This window comes from Mesocricetus auratus, unplaced genomic scaffold, assembly GCF_017639785.1.
Source record: "Mesocricetus auratus isolate SY011 unplaced genomic scaffold, BCM_Maur_2.0 Super-Scaffold_100008, whole genome shotgun sequence".
Classification (NCBI taxonomy): Eukaryota; Metazoa; Chordata; class Mammalia; order Rodentia; family Cricetidae; genus Mesocricetus; species Mesocricetus auratus.
This window is the reverse complement of record NW_024429192.1, coordinates 49,240,830-49,250,008: the sequence shown is the minus strand read 5'-3', so window position 1 is coordinate 49,250,008 and position 9,179 is coordinate 49,240,830. Positions and strand designations below refer to the sequence as shown.

Below are 9,179 nucleotides of genomic sequence, written 5' to 3'. Positions count from 1 at the left end.
ACAGGAAAAAGAGAGGGGGATAAGAGGAGGGGAGAAGAAGGCATAGGGGAACAGGAAGGTAGAGTTGAGGTAAGAATAGAGGAGAGCAGGATGAAAGATACTATAATAGATCGAGTCATTATAGGCTTGAGGAGAGAGCTGACACTAGTAAGATTTCCAGAGATCTACAAGGACAACACCAACTGGAAAACTAAGCAATGGCAGAGAGACTACATTAATAGCCCCTCCCTGATGATAAGGTTGATGACTACCCTATATGCGATCCTAGAACCTTCATCCAAAGACTGATGGAAGCAGAGACAGATATCCACAGCTAAACACTGAACTGAACTCCTGGAACCCAGTGATAGAAATGGAGGAGTGATGAGCAAAAGGGTCAAGACTGTGCTGGTGAAACCCACATAGAACAGCTGACTGGACAAGGGTGAGCTCCTGAACTCCAGACTGATGGCTGAGAGGCCAACAGGGGACTGATCCAGACTCCCTGAATGTAGTGTCAGAGAGGAGGCCTCAGAAATCTCTGAGGCCTTGGGTAGTAGATCAGTGTTTACCATGGCATATGAATGAACTTTGGGAGCCCATTACACATGGAGGGATGCTTTCTCAGCCTGGACACACGTGGAAGGGCCTAGGTCCTGCCCTGGATGAAATGACAGACTCTGGAGATCCCACCAAGGAGGGCCTCACCCTCCCTTGGGAATTATGTGGGGATTTTGGGTGAGGGACTGGTAGGGTGGACTGATGGAGGGACAAGGAGGAGGGGTGGGAGAGGTAGCTGGGATTGACATGTGTAGCATGCATGTTTCTTATTTAAATAAAAACATATACTGAGAAAAAATTAACCATATTACAGATCCTTGGTAGTAATATACTGCAAATTTACAACACTATACAAGTTTGACATATTTAATATATTTTGTCTTTTGGCTAGGCCCCCAAACAATTAGCAGATAATAAGAATTACTGAGACATGAAAATCAGTTTAAGGGTTTTGTATTTGGTTTTGGCTTTGTTTTCTGCAGATAGGTATTAGTAAACACAAAGACTGGAGAGCTTCATGGAAGTTACTCTTTGTAACTTTTTGTGTGCTTTCTCAAACTTCACTCGTAAAGCTTTTTTCTTAAGTCACTGTTGGAGCTGTAGAGAGAGCTCTGCAGTTAAGAGCACTGGCTGTTTTTCCAGAGGGCTTGGGTTTAACTTCCAGCACCCACATGCTGGCTCACCATCATCTGAAACTCCAGTTCCAGGGAATCCAATGTTTTCTTCTGCTCTCTGTGGGCACCAGGCATATATGAAGTGATGCACAGACATCAGACATACATGAAGGCAAAACACTCCCCCTCACACACACACACACACACACACACACACACACACACACACACAAACCTTTTGAAAATTAGAATAATTTGAGTCAAGTTCAAGCGAAGTAAATGCAACTGAATGTTACTAACACAGACTGCCCAGCTGTGCAGCTGAACAGAGAGAAATGTTTGGAACTGATTTTTGATAAATGTAACTATTCCCATAAGCCCCCTTCCATTTCATCTTTGTAACAGGCTGTTCCTATTGATGTGGAAGCTATTAACTGAGCTCTTCCTGTTTACCTGGTGGCTGTTCTCAATCCAAGAAGCTATCATGCTTGTTTATTACTTGGAAACAAGCACAATATTCCACTGTGAATCCTCACTCACCAATAAACTGAATGAGAATACCAAAGCTTCCATGAAATACATCAGCCCATGGTATTCCAGCAGCAAAATGTTAAAGCATGAACAATTACATTTGGTGTACACCTTGTTTTGAAGGTTGATCTTTCCGATATTTGTTTTTTCTACTGTAACCTGTAGCTCATAAGCAGTCCATACAACAGCTCACATCATAGTAGAAAGTAAACAGTAATGTACAGGTAGCAAGTGGGTGCTCTTGAACCAAATTCAAATGTTCCACAAAGCCTATTATTGTCAGTAGTCCAAATATTACCTCATACATTCATGAAGTTCTAGAGCATTATTACTGTATGTCTGTAGATCTAAGTTCTATTCACTTTATACAAATTACTATCTATAAGCTAAAAATAGAGTATGTTTATAACTTTTAACTTCCTAAATCAATATAGATTACTTCAAACTTGAATGCGATTTGATCTGATTTGAAAAATAAGGTATTTCAAAGTTAATCTATTTATGCTGTTTATGTGTTCATCTATTTGGTCAGATTATGGGGGATATTGTACAGACGTAAGCATACATGGAGTTTAGATGATAAGTATAGTCAAATAAGCAGAAATAGAAAAAATACAAGGAGGAATTCCAGTGTAAACAATGATTATGGGAATGAGGCTGACAGAATACAATGAATCAGAAAGTTGAAAGTTAAATGATGATATGAATGTTTGTTATCAAACAACCAATGTACTTCATAACTTCAGTTTTATTTCTAACCCTGAACATTTGACTTTCTGACTATACATTTGTTGTAACAGTCAACTTACTGTTGCTACAACAAATACCTGAGATAAAGTACCCAGTTGGTTAAATTATGTGACTGAATCAATATAAGGATCATGGAGTTTAGATTGAAAGTACACTCAGGTACCCACAAATAGGGGAAGAAATAAAAGAAGAATTCCAGTGTAAACAAAAAGAGAGAGAAAGAGGAAGTTCTGGAGTCCTGATATCCTCTTCAAGGATGTGTCCCCAATGTCTTAACTTATTTCCAGTAAGATTCCTTTCAGGGTTCATAACCTCCCAAGAAACAAGCCCTAGATTTGGGTCTCTGAGGTCCATTCATGCTTTAAATAATAGTTCTAGAGGGGTCATTCAGTGGTTAAGAGTGCTTGCTGCTTTTCCAGAGGACCAAGTTCATTTCTTAGCTGCATGGTGTACTGTCACAATCACCATTAACTCCAGTTCCAGAGAATCTGACAGCTCCATGGGTACTGGCACACATATAGAATAAACACACACACACACACACACACACACACACACACGCACACACACGCACGTGCGCATGCACGCACACACACACTAAAATTAAAATAGATCATTCCCAAACAAGCTAAAGTGTATATTGTAATAGTATCTCAGTATCCACGGGTTTAGAGTACTGTACAAGAGATAATCACAGTATATGTTGAACCTTGCTCAGACTACCTTGGTGCAGTTCCTGTTGTCTGAGTACCAAGCCACAGGGGACACAGCCATGAGCCCTATACTTTAGCATTTTCATTTCAGTATCAGAGAAATAAATTAGGGGAGCTCCTCATAGGAATTGGAAGTCTGAGCCATTTTTGGCTGAGAGAAATCACAAATGTATTTCCATAGTCATATTCAGGAAGAGATTTGCCTCAGAGCCAACTGTGCATGACTCAGTCCATTTTATTAGCTGAATTATTATTAGATGACAATTTCCTTTTCATCCATATTTGATTGAATAAGGATCCAAACAGCTGCCCTGTCCTTTGGCCTACATAAGATGTTGTATTTTCCTATCTTTCCAGACCCAGGAAATCCCATCATCTTATCATTGATTCTATCCACTCTTCAACCTTTAAAAACAAAGTTGGTTAGTAACTGCCAAACTAACTTTTTCGATTACTCAATTACTCTGACAAATATTTGCCATTTTCCCTAGGAGACAAAAATGAAAGACATGTTTCAGAATCCAGTATGTAGATCATGAACACTCAAGCAGTCACCACCAATTGTTATGTATTATCTGTGAAGTATCAGGTACTTAGTGCAGAGCCAGACCCAGAACAAGTCATATATCTTAGTCAGGAAGCTAATGAACTATGCCAGACAGATAGAGCAGTTTGGTTATAAAATACATCTGCAGGAAGGAAGATTTTAAGCAAGGTTGGTGTTATGCTTTAGGTTACTTTAAAATTGGAAAGGTAGTGTAGGAAAAACCTTAATGATGAGAAATCAATGAAGCTATTCACCAAGGAAATGGGAGACAGAGCTATCCAGAGAGATTGGCAATTATTTCATGTCTATGCTGTCATTTGTTTCAGCAGTTTGACAACATCTTGCCTGATGATATGATTGCGACATCATCTTTTCTGTTGAGTTGGAGTATTCTCTTAAAACTAGAGATCAGTGGGCTATCCAGCTTCCAGTTTCTAGTCATCCAGGCAGTGTCAGCCATGGGCACATACGGTAGAACCAAATGATTCCTAATGATACTCCATTATTATGATCATCAGTGCCTAGCCCAGTCGTCATCAGGGAGGCTTCCTCTGGCAGCTGATGGGAGCAGAGGCAGAGACCCACAGTCAAACATTAGTTAGTGCTACAGGAACCATGTGGAAGATGGGGAGAAAGGATTGTAGGAGCAGCGAGGTTGAGGACACCAGAACACAACCCACAAAATCAACTATGCAGGGCTCACAGGGATCTACAAAGACTGAGGAAGCAATCTCGGAGTCTGCACCTGTCTGCACTAGGTCCTCTGCATGCATACTGTAGTTGTTTAGCTTGGAGTTTTTGTCAGACTCCTAACAGTGGGAGTGGGGGTTTTCTCTAACCCTTTTGTCTGCTTTGAGACCCTTTTCCTCCTCCTGGGTTGCTTCATCCATATGAGGGTTTGTGCCTACTCTTACTACATCGTGGCATGCCGAGTTTAGTTGACATCCCTGGGAAGTCTGCCCTTTTCTGAGGGGAAAGAGAGGAGAGGAGGCAATGGAGGAGAGGAGGTTGTGTGTGTGTGTGTGTGTGGGTGGACCTGTGAGGAATGGAGAGAGGGGAAACCAGTTATCATTCCTAGCAGAGTACACAGCCTATAGCATATGCTTAATAAATCTTGGGGGTGTAAATGAACGAAAGCTTAATCATTTCAAAGTTGATACTACTGAAAAACATTTGGGCCAACAGAGTTAGCCTACAGAGGGAAGCTAGAAGACAGAAACTATAAGGCACCTTATAGAGGTGGCATTTTGCAGAAAGATTTCTCTTCTTTGCGTTATACATTTGCAAATTAATTTGCATTCTGCAATATTCCTTATTCTAAAAATAATATGGAGTTACCTGCGTAACTCAATAAAGATACAGCTGCACATGGTTTGCTCTGGGTAGATTATGAGTAATAGAAGCCAACTTAGAGACAAATGGAATGAATATCAGACAGGATCAAAGAAGGGACACAAAAAGAAAATGACACAGGTGGAAATAAAATTTTGTCTTTGTAGTGATTCTCTAGACATGTAGAAATTGAACATATGGAGTAAGGCATGTTTCTAAGTTATGTAGCTAGCTGCTCTGGGCTGTAGCTCAGCCAGTTCCTGATGTTCTCATTGAATAGCAATCATTAGGCATAGTTCATTTGTTTTCTAGGGTGAGCTAACAAATTAGACTGTAGGAGTATATTCATCTGAAATTGTAATTCTGCTCCCAGAATAAAACAGAAAGAACAAACAGCATACCGAATCTAAAGAATGATTAGGTACAACAACGAGGCATGGTGACACTTAGAATGCCAGGGCCCCCTTAGTGGCAGGCAAAGAAAAATTGGTTTGATTTCACTGGGACCATCACTGCCACACAAACATATTGGTAACTCATTTCATTTATTTCCTGTGGTGCATTTTTTAGAACTCTGGAGTTGAACCCCAAAGATGTCTTCCAATCTATCTCCCCAACTAATTTACTGAATAAGGCAGGAAGCTGATTTGTGGAAATTCATTGGTATCTTTATAGGATGTCAAGGGAATCTTGACTTCCTGAGATACCAAATTCAGGTTTCTCCTCGACAGGATTCTGACTAGAAATAACATGGTAACCATAGAAACACCCATTCAATGAATGGCCATGGGAGAAATGACAGCACAATTCCATTCAAGAAAGAAAAAAGCAGACAGAATTCCTTGCCAAATTTGATATAGAAAAGGATTTTTTCCCTCAACACAAAAGTATTGTCATAATACTCAAAGGAGGGGCATTGAGGCCTTTTGTTGTTGTTGTTATTGTTTTTAACTTTATTTTGTTGTTTAAAGGAGACATTATTTACCTTTCATCCATTCAACAAATATTTTTGAATTCCAGTCACATCCCAGGTAGTGTTATAAGCACTGCAGTAAACATAGCAACCCAGAGCTCTGTTGTCAAATGTGGGACACAAATAGAAAATGAATGCTTGCTGAGTAAGGAAGTGATAGGGGCAAAGGAGAAGAGGGCAGGGAGAGGAGAAATGGCATAACAATAAGAGATAGCAAGAGGGTGCTGATTATGGAATGAGCCAAAGGACTTCCATGAGAAGGTGGTAACTGGACTGTGGCATGGAGACAGTGGGGGAAAGGAGCAAATTGATTTATTTTTCTTTGAAATTACATTTGTTTGTTTGTGGGACAAGAGGATGGGTAAGCTATAGCATGAGCAACATGGTCAGAAAATGACTTGAAGAAGTCCACTCTCACCTCCCACAGGAATCAGTCTCGGCAGCAAGCATCCTTCCTTGATCACCCATCTAACCAGTAAAGGAAGCCGCTTTTTCCTCTCAACCTTTTGTAATCTCTGGCAGTTTGTCATAGTGATGGAAAACTTTTATCTGAGAATTCTAAGCGTGTTCTTGGTGCATAAATCTCAGAGTTTTGGAACAAGCCCCTAAAAAAACAATACTCTAAGAGCATTGGACTAAATAACTATTTCTCTCCTTCTCTGATTTAACCTTGACTGTGCTGAGGTGAAAGTCTTCTATTATAAGAGTCCAAAGAGGAACCAGTTGTCAATGACCTGCTAGCATCAACCCTAACTCTTTATGGTCTGTTTGTACTTGTTTTAAACAAGTATAGAGTTCAAAAGAAACTTGACTATACTTAAGAAAATAAGAGAACTGATATTTTGTAAGAAAACAGGTAATGAAAATTTTTAAAAAATTAACAAACTGCCAATGTCTAAATGATCAGTTTATGAGTATCACTTCAATAATAGAAAAAATAAAAAGTAAAACAGGTTCTATGAATCGCATCTTGGGAAATATTTGACTTCCCTTATCCCAGTGAAGAGTGAATAGAGAAAAATAATCAGGATGCATATAAAGAAGAGCTAGGCAGGTGCAAAGATGGCAGATCTCTGGACTGGGAGCAAGCCCTGGAAACAGACACATACAAGTAACATTATACAGTAAACAGACTGACCAGGTTGTATTTCTATTTGTATTTATTTATATTGCTAGAGTTCTAAGATTAATAGGGAAGTATATCATGAATTACAGGCTGAGAATTCTCAGATATAGATTTTCCATCACTGTGGCAAACTGCTTGAGATTAAAAAGCTTTAAAGGAAGAAAAGTTTATTTGGCCTTACACTTTACATATATACACAATCACAGGTTTTATTTGCATACACATATCAACAATTAAGGAATAAAGGGCATTGAAAGAGAGCAAGGGCTTGTACATGGAAGGGTTTGGCAGGAGAAAAGGGAAGGGGAAAATGTTGTAATTATATTATTATCTCAAAAAATTTAAATATTTTTTAAAAAGAAAACACAAGTCTTTATATGAAATGCTTCCATTTCATGTGATCTTCTGTTTGCAAAACATCGCATTCAGTTTCCACAAAGATGAATGTTTACTCTAACAACTAGGTCATTGCCTGAGTTAGGGAGAAAACAACTCTCCCCTGCTGCTGACTTTCTCATCTGCTTTACAAAAATGTCTCTCACACTGGACACTTCGTTTCTTCTTCAGTCTTCTCTCCAAACCACTTGCTTCCCTTTGATCTAATAAATAATTGTCATCTTGATGTGAATTTAAATCAGTCACAAGCCTGTTATTCCTGCCTAGGCTCAACCTGCTGGCTGACTGTGTAGTCTCAGCCCCTTTCCGATAGTTAACTCTCCCATTTTCACATTTCCCAACTCAAGTTCTCAAGAGAAGGAAAAGAGTCTGAGCATCCCAATATTCAACAGAGTGCTTTAAAAAAATGCATGAAGTTAAGAGGCTATGTACTCTTTCAAAAAGATCGTAGAAGTGATGGAAGGGGAAAGTGAAGTGAAAACTCCACAGTGAAGCAAACACATTGCTACCTGAGATGCCTGAGCAGCTTGACATCCCCTCCAGCTTTAAGAAATCTTTTCTCATCCCGATCCCACCTTTCTCCCTGTCTTTGCAGTTCCTCCCATTTTCCTACCACGCTTCTTTACTTATGTTCCAGCATTTCCATCTTGGTTTCTAATCTTCCTTTAGCATGATTGCTGGGGCTATCACTATGAAGTCATGTGAATACTAAACGCTGTCAGAAACAAACATTCGTGCACATTGAATTGTTTCAAGTGTATGGTATCAGTAGATGTTTTGTGCAACCTTCCGATGGTGATGATGGATGAGACTCAGCAGCAAAGAAAAGGAAATTGAAACCAGAATATGTGTTTTCCCAGCCAAGGTGAATCACTACCATTCCCAGGATAAATAGGTTCCAAAATAATCGGCTTGCCCCTATCTGGCTGTTTGGTGACCTTGAAGGATGAAACTGTATACAAGATTCCAATTATTTGTGTTGTTGTCAGATGCAAAAATCTGTGTGTCTACCAAGTATATGTAAAGGGGACTGTTATGTGGGACAGTGACAAGTGCTTGGGGTTAGGGGAGACTGAACCCATTTAAATGTAGGTAGCATCAATAGCTGGTTAGTAGAGACCAATGACATTTAGTCATCTTTGGCAAGAATGTAATATAATGTATCCATTATGCCAACACTGTGGTGATCGATGACAGAAGCTGGGTGACATCAGCTGGCTGAGTCATTTTGTCTACTTAGCTGTTTAATGCCTCTTCCATGATGAACAATCTCTAGTGGGAATTATCATGAGCTACAAAGTCATTTAAACCCTATCTGAACTGTAGGAAACTTCCTGTATTTCCTTTTTATCCTTACCTCCAACATTTCCTTTTTATTTTGCAAAAAGAAGAAACAGCTGTGGTCTCCTGACACTATTCATTTGGAGTATATGGGACTAGAGAGTCGTAGCAGTGTTTTCTCAGCTTTCAACCGTGTATAGAGACAACCTATGTATGAACAATCTTGTCCTCATTCTCTTTTGTTATCTGATAATAAAGTTCCTTATGTGGCCCTAACAATGAGCTGAGGGAGATGGGCCATGTAACATCATAGCTATCATAGATGTCTGTGGCAATTGCCATCCATGTGTGCCTTCCTGCTCTATTTATCCTCAAG

General features: G+C 39.6%; 1 long non-coding RNA gene across 2 annotated transcripts in view; it reads left to right on the top strand.

The window, feature by feature from the left end:
* The first annotated feature begins 2,042 nt into the window (after positions 1-2,042).
* LOC121141781 overlaps positions 2,043-9,179 on the top strand; it is a 53,877-nt gene continuing 46,740 nt past the window's right edge. For both annotated transcript variants that reach the window (XR_005878722.1, XR_005878721.1), the window contains exon 1: positions 2,043-2,164. This is a non-coding gene — a long non-coding RNA (uncharacterized LOC121141781). The remainder of the gene's footprint in view (positions 2,165-9,179) is intronic.